At 38.0% G+C, this 15197-nt stretch overlaps 1 protein-coding gene across 3 annotated transcripts in view; it reads right to left on the bottom strand.

The window, feature by feature from the left end:
- Positions 1-15197, bottom strand: part of LOC126372232 (protein muscleblind) — a 264761-nt gene that overhangs the window by 173203 nt on the left and 76361 nt on the right. Inside the window, exon 3 of one of the 3 annotated variants that reach the window (XM_050018163.1) lies at positions 13060-13113. The exons of the other annotated variants lie outside the window; for them this stretch is intronic. The gene's annotated coding sequence lies outside the window, so the exon portion shown is untranslated. The remainder of the gene's footprint in view (positions 1-13059; positions 13114-15197) is intronic. 3 annotated transcript variants of the gene reach the window in all.

Genomic DNA, 15197 nt, shown 5'->3' with positions numbered 1-15197 from the left:
TCGATATTGCCTCGCACCCCACCCCCCTAGGTACCCACCTCGACTATCTTCACTTTTAATCGCTCCTACTGGAATTTATTAAATTTCTTGCTCCATTTTTATTAATCGGAAATGCGATATGTACACTTAGCATGCGATTTTATCGATGCTTGTATCAAATATGACATACATTTATACATTGTAATAATTGTGTTGTGATTTTAAGTATTTGTGCTGCGTAATGTTATTTAAAGGCTTAAGTGCAATAATTATATGACGTGAAAGCATTCAGAGGAATGAACAAATATAAATTAATTTATTACTTATGTATTCGTGTTAAAATCAAACCAGACGGTTTGATTACTTTTACTATTCGTAGGCTCTATCTACTCAGCCTGTATTCATCCACTGCTGGGTATAGGCCCTCTATCTTTCACGTCATCCTTTCCGGTCCTGTGCAAGTCTCATCCATAGGTTTCCGGCATACCTCACAATGTCATCCGATCACCAGGACGGACGCGTGGCGGGCTCGTAGAGCCTAGTAAAAATAAAACGCTGAATTATTTGCCCACTTCTTATTAAATTTACTTTAAGTAGTAACAAAACTTTACAAATACATCCGACATTAAGAGACAGACCGAAGAATATAACATGAATTAAAAAGTAAAGAATTATTATTCTTTTTAACCTTTTTTTAAAAGGTATTTTTATGTTGCAATTGTCAACAATTCGAATCGCATTCGATGTTAAAAACGCTTACCTAATTAACTTGAATGTTGGCAATCTCGATCAATACTGCACGGAAGCATGCACGCGGCAATTTAAATGTACAGATAATGCCTGATAAGTAGATAGATGGGGCCGATAAAACAGCGTGCTAAGCCAACCGATGTCTGTTTACCTACTGCACTGATCTACTTTATTACAATCGATACTCGGCGAACATAAAACATTGTTAAAGCTCTAATTTTCTGTGAGAAGGCACCGAAACGCAATAATTTAAAGAGTTAGCGAGTGAAAACGTCTGTGGAGTTGTAAAAAGTTCATTGTGTGAATTCAGCACATTTCTAGAGTAAAGTTGTGGGTTTAAGTTGAAATTTATGCCATGTGAGTGTTCACGGTGCTAAGCAAGAAGGAGAACATGTGAGTTAGCGTCGCATACATCACGGGACGTGGCATATCGCCGCGACTGCATATGTCGCGACACTGCTTCACTGTAACCTCGGTTTCACAGACAATACATAAATTTATATTATGTTATTATGAGGAGCCCGTAACATCATGAGAAAAAACATATTCCCGAGAAATGCGTTTCGGAGGTATGTGACCTAACTTGTATTGGACCGGTAGGTCGGACACGCATTCGCTTCTGTAAAAAACTGGACCTGTCAAATCAAGTTAGGTAAGCGGAGCGGTGTAACGCCAGGGAGATGACGATGATGAGCCCGTAACCCAATCAAAAATCAAAATCAAAAATTATTTATTTACCAAAAATCAATACAATCCTCGTGTTTGGGACAACTTTTAAGCAAATATTTACTTGTGTTAGTTGCCCCGCTCTTCTATGTGATACAATGGTATTGGTAATAATGTACTTGTTGATTGATAACATAACATAAGCGCACCGTCTAAAAAACCTTTTGTTGGATATGGAGCTATATTTTGTTGACGATTTTATGAAAAATTGACATTGTATTTTATTGTAATTACTTGAATGTAATTTTATCTTCTAAGTAAGTAAGTACATAATTATTTTATTACTCATATTAGCCATGGCATTGTATTTATTTATTATCTTTAGACATTTTGTTTTAATTTATTATCTTCTATGTTGGCATTCTTTTGTTATAATTTACGACGATCATATATTTATGTTGTTACCGTTTTAAATTGTATCTAAAATATGTTGTACTTACAAATAAATGTGAAATAAATCTAATCTAATCACGACTAAATCCCAACTTGGCGTAGTCAGAGGTACATCCATCCTAAGATGAACTCGGTACCCACACCTCACCGAGCTTTCCAATAGACCAACATGATTGGTCGAGCCAACTGTGCTAGTGAAAACTGCACTTAAATTAATAACTCATTGGTGCAGGTCCGGTACTGGGGTTTGAACTGGCGCTCCCCATTTGAGAAGCACGCCGGTGTACGGTCGCGAGCATTAATATGTATACAATTTGGTACCATGTCACATTAACTTTTTTGACAAATTGAACTGTAAGTCTCACTAAATGTCAAATATGTTAGTGCTACAGAGTCCTAAAGTGGGTACATTATATTGCTCATGACTGTACCACAGGACCACAGTGAATGTTGTTTGTTACCAGTAAAGTTGCAAGTCTTTGGATGGACCATTTAATTTAATTATGTAAGGAGGGCTTCACAGCAGTGCGGGACGTATATGTATGCTGCTTATGTTTGAATGTTATGTAAGTATTTTGCGCTTGCGCCGGCCACTGAAAATTTGAGGAGCAACAGGTTAGCATGGTATGGGTAAGGAGGAGGGATGAAAGGCATGTAACGGGGTAGGGGACGACCCAAGAAAGTGTGGATGGATTGTGTAAAAAAGAATATGTGTGTGAAAGGTGTGAGTACCGAGATGACGACCCCAGGTGAGAGCCTTCAGCGCTCCCCATTTGTCCGGCCAAGTAGTTAATGCCATCTGCGGCCAATGCACAATAAGTCAAGTAAAAAAAAAGCGAGATGACGAGTGACAGAAATGAATGGAAGAGGAATGAATACATGAATGAATGAATACATGTTGAATGAATGAATACATGTTGTGCCGACACCACATAGAGTGGGATAAGGTCAGGAGGCTGATGTGTTATGTAAGTATTATGCGATTAATGTAGACGCACGTGTAGGCGACAAATGCAAAATGGACGCTATGGCGTCATCGCTTATTGCCTTTTCTAAATAGACGATGAAGTCACACTATAACATGACGTAACTTAGTAGGATTAAGATTTTGTAGGTTGTAATAATGTGGCTATGGACGTACATACATAAACTCACGCCTACATCCCACCGGGGTAAGCAAAGACTACAGAATTCCATAATTATTTTGCTTCGATTCTCACACATTTATTTACTTACAACGGGGGGGTTTACGTATAAATTATTAATATCAGTTTTGCTGTTTTTTTCTTATACCTAGAAATATGCTTTTACCCAGCTGTGGGATCAAGTAGGCTCATCATCATCAATTTAAGAGCTACGCTCTTGTCAGTGCAGCAATTTCCATGCTACTTTTTAGGGACAAATAGGGCAGTGGTTTCCCTCTTGTCTTCCGCCCCGCTGTACTCTGTCTGACGCAACTGGGCTAGATAACATAATATTTTCTATTCAGTAAAGACATTATTTTTGTGTGCGTTTATCCCTTAAAACTAATGAAATGATCATGCACTTATTTCTACTTATAAAAAAAAATATGACTTCAAATAAAGAATAGGTACCAAGCTGAATCTGCTACTTTTCTTAATGGTATCTTGAAAGTTTTACAGAATAAGTTTAAATCATATCTGCAATTAAACTGAACTATAATAACCTCTGACGATGCTAAATATTGTTCTTTACATTGTTTGAGGAGCTCGGTGGCGCAGCGGTAAACGCGCTCGGTCTTCGATTGTTGAAGTTAAGCAGCTTTCGCAAAGGCCGGTCATAGGATGGGTGACCACAAAAAAAAAGTTTTCATCTCGAGCTCCTCCGTGCTTCGGAAGGCACGTTAAGCCGTTGGTCCCGGTAGTAACCCGTTAATAACCATCAATCCGCACTGGGCCCGCGTGATGGTTTAAGGCCCGATCCCTATAGAATCCCTATCCAGATCCCTATCCATCCATAGAGAAGGCCCGTGCCCCAGCAGTGGGGACGTTAATGGGCTGATGATGACATGTTTTGCCTTCCATTTCTTTCTTTCATTTCAGCTTTCCTCTTTAAGTTTTAATAAATCCTATAGTGGAAGACCCAGACACCAGGGTTGATGAGGTTGGTATTCCACCTCACAACCCACACGGTAGAGAGAAGATAGTGGAAGAAGCAAGAGAAATTAGTCAGGATCGAAAGAAATATATTTCTATAGTCTCTGCTTACCCCGGTGGGAAACAGGCGTGAGTTTATGTCTGTATGTAAGCTGAGTATCGTTGGGTAATGTAGTCAGGAAGTAGAGCGACGTGGAATTTATTTATCCAGCCAATAGAGATTGTCCCCAAGCGCAAACTATGGAAATCTCTGGCTTGAAACAAACTAAACTATAGATCAGTGGTTCTCAAAGTGTATGTTGCGGGGGGCCCGCAAATTGGGGGGCTTCGAAATATACAAATGTATAAAAATAATTCTTATAATTATGATTCAATAATAATTACGATTCAATTGATCATGGTCTAACAGTTAGCTCAGTGAGGTGTGGGCAGTCAGAGGTACAATCAAAGAGCAAAAGTACAGTCACTGAGCCCAGCGAATTATGTTAACAGTGGTGAAATTATGAACCATTAGCTTTTGTTAAAATTAATATTCTTGTAGGTGTTATTGACATGTAAGAAAGAGGTATCTATGTTCTTGTAGGTGTAACAAAGACATGACATAATATGTAACCAAGAGGTCTTAAGTGCAACCAGTTAATTTATTACTTTGCAAGAAACTGATTCGACTTTTGCAGCTTTTGTACATCCATCACATTGTCACATATTCGTGAGCTCATGTCATATGTGATGTTATGATGTTCTAATAAAAAAAATACACTCATATTTTTTAATAAAAAAAAATCAAAATATTACTTTTTATGAGAGTGGAAGAGTGTTTGATACCAAGTCCTAAGTTTTTTTTTTATGTGACTTATTGTAGCTTTGCCGCAAATGCCATTAACTACTTTTCGATGTAACAAAGTTTACGGGGGTCAGCTCATGGCCCAAAAACCTAATAGTCACATGTTAGAAACGACAATCCCTCTGTCAGTTTTTAAAATGGGTTCCACCAGCCAGTGGTACCCAGTTTTATAACTTTGGGAAGCACGTTCTGTAGATAATTTGTTTACCCCACCAGCGTTTGGTGAAAGAACACTCGATAAGTTAGGACTTGAAGATAAATGGTGGAATAACGCTTTAATTATTGTCTAGCTCCAGTATCTCAGTGTCAGAGGTGCTATAAAAAGGGAATTTATTAAACGGATAGTCGTAGTCGTTACATGAGTCACGTCAGGGGCCTTCGGCGGCTCAGTAATAACCCTGATACCAAGGTTAATGAGGTTGATAATCCACCTCACAACCCACACAAGAGAAGACTCATTAACCCTGGTATTCCGATTCCGATTCTTCTTCTTAGAAGAATCGGATGAAAGGAATCCTTTGTGCGGTCTAGGATGGAAAGAAAAAACGAATTGTTAACAAACTAACATTATCGACGTAATGACACATGCCTAATAAACATTTTATGCTTCATATATTGCGTTTGACCACAGTCCAGCCTGGTGTTAAGCATCGCGGTCTAAAGTGGTGCACGCAAACTCAAATAGTGCGCATTCACTTTTGCCTTGAATCCCCAAATTATATGTATCAGGAAACAATGACGCAGGAAAAGAATTTAATTCTTTATTAGTGCGCATAATGAAGGAGGCCGCGAATCTAGCGGTTCGAAGAAGAGGAATGTTGATCAGATATGGATGAAATCCCTCCCTGCGTCGTGTAGTCTAACAACAAAAACAATTACTAACACAAACCAATATTAAATAAAACAACTAAAATATACAAAGGGTGACACCACAGGTAAAATGAATGAATAACCCGGGCGAATAAAAAAGGTATCTCGCTGGTATGCAAATCGTTTGACGTGTGCTGTCAACATAATGCTGTCCGGTTATTAGCCAATGCAAAATTTTTATAGGGTTGTTTTAGATTTGTGCTTAAAATTGACGTGTGTTCTATAAATTTTATGCTTGTCCCTTTCCTTTTCGGCGGATAAGAAAATGACAGGTATAACATGAAAAAAAATAATAGATGGTGTGCATTGGAATCAGAGCCATTATACGTACATCAATTGTCCAGGTAACTACTTGAGGTCTGGGTGGTTATGTTAGAAAAACAGAAATGGTAAACATTTTTACAAAAGCAAGCTTCGCCTAACATTATCAGCATTTGAATAAAGTCCCTTTAGCTCAAGCAGCTAAGGATTATTTAGAATAGCATTTCCGTTTCCAATCCACTGTTCTCTCGCGATTTACTTTGGATCTTTGCAGCTTCGTTAGTAGGTAAATAGAATCAGTTTTCAAAACACCTTTACAACGCTGTCTCTACATTATTTTCTTTTTTTAATAAAGGATGAAACACACCTATAAGCAGATCATTTACAAATTAAAGATTATTGAGTCTTATTGTAATTGTTACCCTATTAAAGTGCAATAACGTATATTGATTGTTTTACTTAAAGTATGGTATTAGGGTAGAGTATTAAGAAAGTTTACAGCCGAATTATATTTTTTACCCGCCTAAGACAAAGTCAAAATGAAGGGTTGTGACTATGATACTAGTTTATTTTTGCATTTACATACATACATACATAAACTCACGCCCGTAATCCCTAATGGGGTGGGCAGAGCCACAAGTAATCAAAGACAACTTGCAGCCACTGTTGATACGAATTCCAAAGATGGATATGATGAACCTTATGGTGATAAGGGATCAGCCTATCGCCCATAACATTAGTCCATCATGTTAGAGGACACAATCCCTCTGTCGGTTTTTACGACATGCCCGGGAAGAGAAGCAGCTGAACGTGTTCTATGTTTTTGCATTTAAAAAATGTTTTAATTTAATTTTTGTTTGTGTACAAAATGAATTTGAAAAACTGGTTACAAAGTAATAAGCTCACCCCTATTAGGTACGTTACTTAAACTTAGCTGAAGAGTGGGGGGAGCTCTGCCTTTATCTTTTCGAGGATAGAGGCGTGAAGCAATATGGTTTATTTATTTATTTGTACACAATAAAACAGACACAAGAAACATACAAAGAAAACAGATAGTACAGGCAAGCTTATCTCTAAACAAAGAGATGGTTTCACAAAAACTAAACAACGCATCTATATATTTTACTAACTATTATCAGAATATTAATACTCTGTGCTATTGTCATTCTCATAAAAAGTAATTACCTTTTTAAATCATATAATGCCTAATACACCTAGCAAGGCAAAAGTAAGAAGCAAGGACAAGCGCGGAACAGGCGTCGCGTCGCCAAAATGGCTGTAGTCGTGGAGGGCGTTTTGGCGCGCAGTTAGTAATAAAAACTTTTGTAATTGCACTCATTTAGGGCAAGGAACTGCCGTTGACGCGATGTCGTGCCAAAACCGGCAATTATTTTTATACCACGAACCCGCTAAGCTCTCTAGCCTTGCAGTCACCATATACACGTAATGCCTTGCAGATTTTAAGTATAATAACTTTCGTAAATTATGAGCACTAAAAAGTCCTTCACGATGCAAAGCTAATGGGAATATAAAGCAGGCGAACTGATAGCACGCAAGCCTCGCTAAATTGGTTCTCTATTTTGCCGTTTAAGCTACAAGGAATAAAGAGTTGATGACTACATATACATACATAAACTTACACTATTAGAGCTGGTTAGTTTATTGACTTGACTATTACTTTAAAACTGTCGTCAATGTCTGTACGTACTTTGAAGATTAGACTCCATTTGTACATTGTTTTAAGTTTACGCGGTTATTATCATAATAAAAACCGCGTTTAAACGCGGTAAGAACCCGTTATTATGTGCTTTAATTAGACTCCATTTGGTATATCAAACTAATGGGAATAGAAGTTAAGGGAAAAATGTTAGCAAGTCAAGTTATCAAATAAAATTGTTTAACCCTTTCACGGGCAGAGACCATGGGTCATTGATGGTTCGTAATAGATAGTATGACACCTTGGAATCGGAACGTCATTAGACGTTCTGTCCTTAAAAGTGTTAATGTAACCATATGGTAAATCATTGACAGTGGTACTGATTCCTGCATATACCAACTTAATTAATTTTAATTTAGTTTGACAGTTCTAAAGCTAGTTTTATCTCTATCTTGCACTCGTCGTAAGTGAAGGATTATGACAAAATAGTGTTATGTCAGCACCAATGACAGCGCATTCGGTTTGTAATTATCATAGACAACCGTAAAACCAGTAGGTAGTGACGCTTGTGCTTTGCGGTCGCCTTCAGAACAAGGAATAAGGAGTAAATTGACTTAATTTCAGGTTACATTGTCGACTTGAATCTTGGAAAAAGCTTTGTTCAATATCCACCTTCACTAAGACAGAGTCTGTAACATTCTGTCCACGGCACAGAGTTAGCTACTTCGAGAGAAACTTTACAAAAATCTACAAGTCAAACAGCTCTAAGCTACACCTCGCTCTGTAGTCAAAAACTTTGTAACTAATCTAATCTACATTAAATCACTGAACAAATGTTGAATGAAACATCACAGTGTACACTAAAATGTTTACTTTGTCGAAGTTAATTTTGCGGCGAAACTTTTCCACAAACGTAATTAAAAATGAGAGGGAAACAACAAAGTCTGAAAGTAACAGAAAGACAATTTGTAAATAATTTGTTCAGTGGAATTATAATACTCATCCGGACATAAGGAACGGTGTCAGGCGGTGACAAGCGACGAGTCGTCCTCATAAAAACTTTTCTAATTATGTACATTTTGTAGCTAAGAACGCGGCCACTCTGCCGCGTTATATTTTCTAGTTAATTTCGCGGATCTGGTGTCAGGGGGCCCTCCCCGCGGCTCCTACTCTCAGCCCCTCAGGGACCCGGAACTGCTGCGCCTTTACTACAATGTTTAGTGTAAATACTGAACGAGTAGATTCTAGAGTGTCTTGGAAACGTTCTACTACTTTAACGGTTCGGATTCTACAACTCAAAGTTGAAACAAAACTTTAATTAAAATAGAATTATTGAATTTGAATGAAAGTTGGATCTATATTTCCGAGTGACTTTTATTATTGGATTTAATAAGAAGAGACAACAAAAATCGTGATAAACACATGAGGATTTGCTTGCGCAATATTTAAGATGCGATATCTATACAGTCACCATCATTGTCGCTTGTTCAGTTTTTAATCGCTGCATAAAGACAACTTGTTGGCGGCAAAAGAAGGGTAGATATCAACACAGGGTAGTAATACAGTCGACGGAGCACCGACGAGGGCCTGACATAATTCAGACTGATCCCCGGTGTTACTTATACAAACCAACAAACTTTAATGGAAACTCTGATTTGCGCAAAGATAAACACGGATTTAGGCGTCTTCGCGACTCTCTATTGAACCGAAATAGTTGGTTCTCTATTTGATTGACGTTAATCGGAAAATTTAAAGCACCCGTACGTATTAAGGGTAAACACAATGCAGGTAGGGAAGTTTATGGAGGTTGTATAGTGGTCTCCCCGGGGTGTGTATTCCGGCGGAACGGTCGCCGTGTGCCGTGCGTCCGGTCTCCGGACACCGTAAACAAAAGAGTGGTCTTACTTTTTACGCGGCACTTGTTTCCCCGCGATTCTTGCAAATATTTTACGCCGGGCCCGTCCCCTGAACGATGCTGTGTCTGCATGAAACCTGCAGAATTTTACGTGTTTCGACACCAGGATTATGAACCAGTCGTAAACTTGAGCCACGATTTTTCTAGTCGAATATCCTCCTGAAGTTTCACCGAGAAAATATAAAAAGAAGCACCATTAAGAGTTGTTTATGCGCTTTGCATAAATACAAATGAATAGCACTAAAGACTGTAGTGCAAAACTTTTGCAATTATTGTAATTATGAGTCGACCGAGAACCTTCCAGTCTCGACAGAACGTCATATTTCCTACTTAAAAGCGAGGAGTTGGCACTGTTGTTATCAATAGTTCAATTTATAACTTGAATTACTGGCGTTATGATCCTTGGGAATTCATTCACCCTACGACATATAAATTAGCAGATTATAATAGGTTATACTCGACAAATTCACTTAAGTTATATAATGGATAATCTATTTATGGAATTCGATACTTTCATAAATTGATGCGTTAAATGCATTAAATTAATTGACAATGAGTCATGGGTGTGCTGTGAATTATTCATCTTAAAAAAGCGACATTTAAATTTCCCCTTGTAATATGAGAAAGGGGTATGTTTGGGCATAAATCGCGGGCGGGGGCCATTCGTCAAACGACTCAATGAGGGAAGCAATCAGTTAGAGTGTGTTCTCTGCTTAACAGCCCTGTAACTCGTGCGCTGCAACGAATGCGCCTGCAGTTCAAATGAATATTGCCGTCATTACGTAAACCGGCTACGTTTGAAACAACTACTTTTCTTTTTGTCAAAAAGATACAGACTTTACGAGACCTTTGATTGCGGTGGTAACGTTTTATTTCTGTCGTCTTTTTAACAGATTGCATGATATTACGATGACAATAGAGTAGTTTTCTAAGACAAAGATAATTTATGAAAAAATTCTGATTTCGAAATAAACACAGATCTAAAGGTGACAAAAAGTGTATTTTTTTTCTATTTAACTTATTTATGAATTTTAATAAAGAAAACTGTTATAATAAGTGCGACATTTTGTCACATTTTTCCATGACGTCTCAAGTTGCTTTTTCATACAAATTCCATAATAATTTCGTGTTGTGACGTTTAGTAAAAAGTAACTGATTTGACTAGTTGGTAACCACCCTAGAACCATTCGTTTGTGCACAAAATATTATGTAGTATCCTGCGGTTTATTTGACGCTTTCAGTAATGCAAAATTAAATTATTTCTAAAAGAACGTCATTTAAACAGCTTTTATATTTACAGTGTAGGTAACCGAGGTTTTTAATAAACTGTTCATTTGTGCGGCTGAGACTGTTCACAAATAACAGTACTTAAATAAATGTATTTTATATTAGAAAAGCTAGCAGAAAACTAAAAAAGCAAAGTGCAGCAGAGCATAAAGGGTACGACTGAGGTTAGCCTCTTGTTTTCACTGCGGCTAAGGGTGCGTATACACGGACTCATCGCGATTTTTTCCACCAATTAATCAACTGCCGATGATTAATCATCAACGTCGGGATCGTTTTAAACTAGTGATGTGCATTTTATATTCTGTATCGTAAAGTATTTACAGTGAGATATTTGTATGACTTGTTGTTGTACTTGATATGGGCAGGGGCCCATATCCGAGCGTGGTTTTTATGTTGTGAATTATGACACGTGTCCTTGAAGTAAAACTATTATAAAATGGAAAAGGTATAGGTACCTATGCATTAATGTATCCGGCCATGTAATTAATGCTATCTGAGGCAAATCTAGCATAAGTTACACACAAAAAAAACTTTACATTGTTAATAGATGGAGCTGGAAGGTGGTCAAAGGAACTCTGTTATAAAACCACGAAGTCTTATCGAGTTTGGGCTCATTTGATTTGTCTCGATAACCACTTTAGTGCAGTGCTATATGATATTCTGGTCTGAAGATATGGGTTCGAAAGAATGATAGAAAATATTTGCTATAAGAAAGGGATCGATGATTGACAAATCTTATTGTTAATTTTAAAATTAATGAATAACCCGTTTGCCGTGTGCTGTCAACTTAATTCTGTCGGACTATTGGCTAATATAAATGTTTGAGAGGGGTTTCTAAATTTCAGCCTAAAATTGATGTGTGTTTCATAAATTTTATGTTTGTCGATTATTCGTCCCTTCGGCGGATAAAAAAATGATAGGTACTTATAACTAAAAATAAAATTAGATGGTATCTACAGGAATTAGCACCATTGTCTAGTTAAACGATTTCACTCTCCAACTAGGATTCGCCTTGCTTGAAGCTCGGTTACAAAAAGTACTAGGTAAGCAACATCCCAGCTCTAATCTCACCGCATAATGATCCATTTGTCGGATGCTAGTATTTCTTCTTTAGGCACGTGCTGCGGACGTGTTTATGCCACAACACCATCACTACATTGATAATTTAGAACCTCAATTAATGTTTAGTGCCGATTACTGACGCGAAGTACTGCGAACGCACCTGAATCGCAATGTGGAGTCACTTTTACAGCAGATCGTTTTAAACTTTGGCGTAGAATAAAGAATAACATTACGTATAGAACGGTAACTCTCCGCCCCGCGCCAATTCGTATCGGGCGTCGAGCTAGATTTACCTCACCCCCTCTGAGTGTTACTTTAGTCTTAAATGGCTGTATCGCGCTAAGGAGTAAGAGGGAACGTGCCCGGACTGTCTGTCTCACTCGTTTGTAGGCATACAGTGAAAATGTCTTTTTTGTATGGAATGTCCAGTGTGTTTGAGGTTTCATACAAAACCCCGCACCGCGACCCTATTGTCCCGTTTTCCCGGCTCTGTTTGCAGCACGCATTATGTTATGAGATTGTTCCGTTCTATTTATCCAATGGTCAAGAGTAAGAAGTGCCTATCGTCCCGGATATTCTGGAGATGACTTAAGAATCTTGATGTTTAATGGACATAGACGATGAGGTAATAAACTGGTCAATAAATGCATTATGATAAACAAGGCAAAACAAGGAAATAATAATATTGACCATACTCCTATTTCTATTTCATAGTTTTAATCCCGGGCTGCGTCCCGGGTTCAAATCCCGTTAGGAAATATCACAAAAAATACTTTGTGTCCCCTAGTTTGATTAGGACATTACAGGCTGATCACCTGATTGTCCGAAAGCACATATAGTGATCCGTGTTTCGGAAGGCACGTTAAGCCGTTGGTCCCGGTTACTACTTACTGATGATGTAAGTATGTAGTCGTTACATGAGCCATGTCAGGGGCCTTTGTGGGCTCAAAAGTAGCCCTGACACCAGGGTTGGTAATTAAGGGATGAGGTTGGTAATTCCTCACAACCCACACGAGAGAAGAAGATAATTTTAACCACTTTTTGTTTAGATCATAGTAATAATAGATGATAATATTGCGTGGAATGATTAATTTAGGTACGTTGTTACTTAAAATGTACTTACAAAGTAGAAGAAACAGATTAAGAAAATGAAAGAGAAAAATAACAAAAACAAAAACGGAATTGAAAACTAAATTACCCTGGAGTTTCTTTGCTGGCGTAAGATTCCGCTAATTTCCTTAGCTGGCCATACCTGAAACGAAACGGGGCTTCGTTAAGATGTGAGCGGACAAAGTGAGCACTGTGAGTGGTGAAGAGGTGAATAACGCCATTCAAAGTTGAGTGATGAAAGAAAAACATGGGGGAGGATTGCGCTTTTATTGAAACCAATCCCGCCACTTGCCACGGTTGGAGCCCGCGCCCGCGCCGGCTGAATGCACGTAATTGCTCCGTCATTTAGATGATCGCGACTGTACCGTACTTGTCTTGTTGACTGTACCGGATTACTCGGCTCCCTGAAAGTCGGACGATATTTGCGTCTTATCGCGTGGAATGATTTACTTTATGGTTTCTTTAGCTTTTGTTTTGCGGTTGTTACCGTTTTGTCGGTATAAAATATGATGTAATTTAATTAATATGAATTCAGATTGTGTCAAAGACAAAAGACAGAAAAAAAATATCGGAATAATAGCTACGTAGATCTTAATATTGGATTGCATTATCCACCACTAATTCCATTGACGTGCGTATATTAATTCTATTAAACTTAATGAAGTTAGTAACATCATGATCGCCATCCGGAAATCCGAAGGCAGATACATAATACGGAAGGAGCTGTTGCATATCATCATAGTTAACTAACATAATCATTACACGATATTCAGCAGCTATGAACGGAACGTTGAGCGTTGTGGTCACGATCCGGAGGTCCCGGGTTCGAATCCCGGTGGGGATAAATCATAAAAATCACTTTGTGATCCCTAGTTTGGTTAGGACATTACAGGCTGATCACCTGATTGTCCAAAAAGTAAGATAATCCGTGCTTCGGCACGATAAGCCGTTGGTCCTGGTTATTACTTACTGATGTAAGTACGTAGTCGTTACATGAGTCATGTCAGCGGCCTATGGCGGCAAAGTAATAACCCTGACAACAGGGGTGATGGGGTTGGTAATCCACCTCACAATCCACACGGTAGATAGAAGAAGCAGCTATGTGACAAATATGTGTCCTACAATATTTGTTAATCGCTGCATAAAAATACTCCAGGAAAATTATCATAAACACATACTCTTGAGTATGTATATACATACGTACTCGGCTCGACTAACATATTACCATTCAGACGCTGAACAAAACTTCTTTAAATGCCTGAGCAAAACCAACATACTGTGAGGAGGGCTGTAACCTTTGTACCCCGCTTTGGATGACATGTCCCATTGTCCCATACCCATACAGTCCCGGCAACAAGTTTCAGCTCCTATCGTATTGTCCCAAGTCCCTTTTCATGACGTTTTTTCAAGTTACCAGCTTGAAGTCTAATTTCTTTTGCAAATGAACCGACATTTTGGTAGCTCCGCCAATTATGCCGCTGTTGGTTTCATGTTTCCTCTTTTTGGGATTTTTATTTCAATAATTTAAGCTTAAAGTGGAGTTATTTCTATGCTGAAAAATTGAGTTTTCTGCTTCGCGAATAATACTTTATACGTAGGCACCTACTGTCACCCGCGGAGGTCCGTGTTGCTTTATGACTGTCACATAATATTACTTCACAGTTACCAACCAAGTGTCCTTATACGTATGCATTATAGTAAGCATTCATCTAACACAAAATGACGACGCCATATTCTCATTTAGCTCGTCTCTCTAATAAAACTACAGATTGGTTGATCTTTTCACCATAATAGCTAGATTAACAAGTTAAAGACGCAATTAATTTGAAAAAAATAAAAGTACAACATTGAATGGAGTTCACTTATAGGAGAAAAATCGCTATGGAGAAGCTTTTATCATCTAAAGAAATTAATTTTCCCCTACATTTTTTTGAGAAAATGCTGACGTAAATATTAGTGGGAGAAAAATGTTCATCATGTTCAAAGAAATAATGTAAAGTGATGAAAATTTTAATGGTTTAATTAAGTAAAGGCGCTGCGTCGAGTTTTTACTTTACGAATATTCATTTATTCGATTACGGTTTAAGAACATTATTTTTGCGCAGTAAGATTACTTTTAAGAATCTTCCAAGTAATTTGTGGAGGGAGAAACTCGGACAATTAAGGAGTATAACAGGACGAGCTTGGTTTATGTATTGATATTTTTTTCTGAATCTCTACAACATA

Source organism: Pectinophora gossypiella, chromosome 1 (genome assembly GCF_024362695.1).
Source record: "Pectinophora gossypiella chromosome 1, ilPecGoss1.1, whole genome shotgun sequence".
In the NCBI taxonomy this organism is placed as follows: Eukaryota; Metazoa; Arthropoda; class Insecta; order Lepidoptera; family Gelechiidae; genus Pectinophora; species Pectinophora gossypiella.
This window is presented reverse-complemented; position numbering and strand designations above follow the sequence as displayed.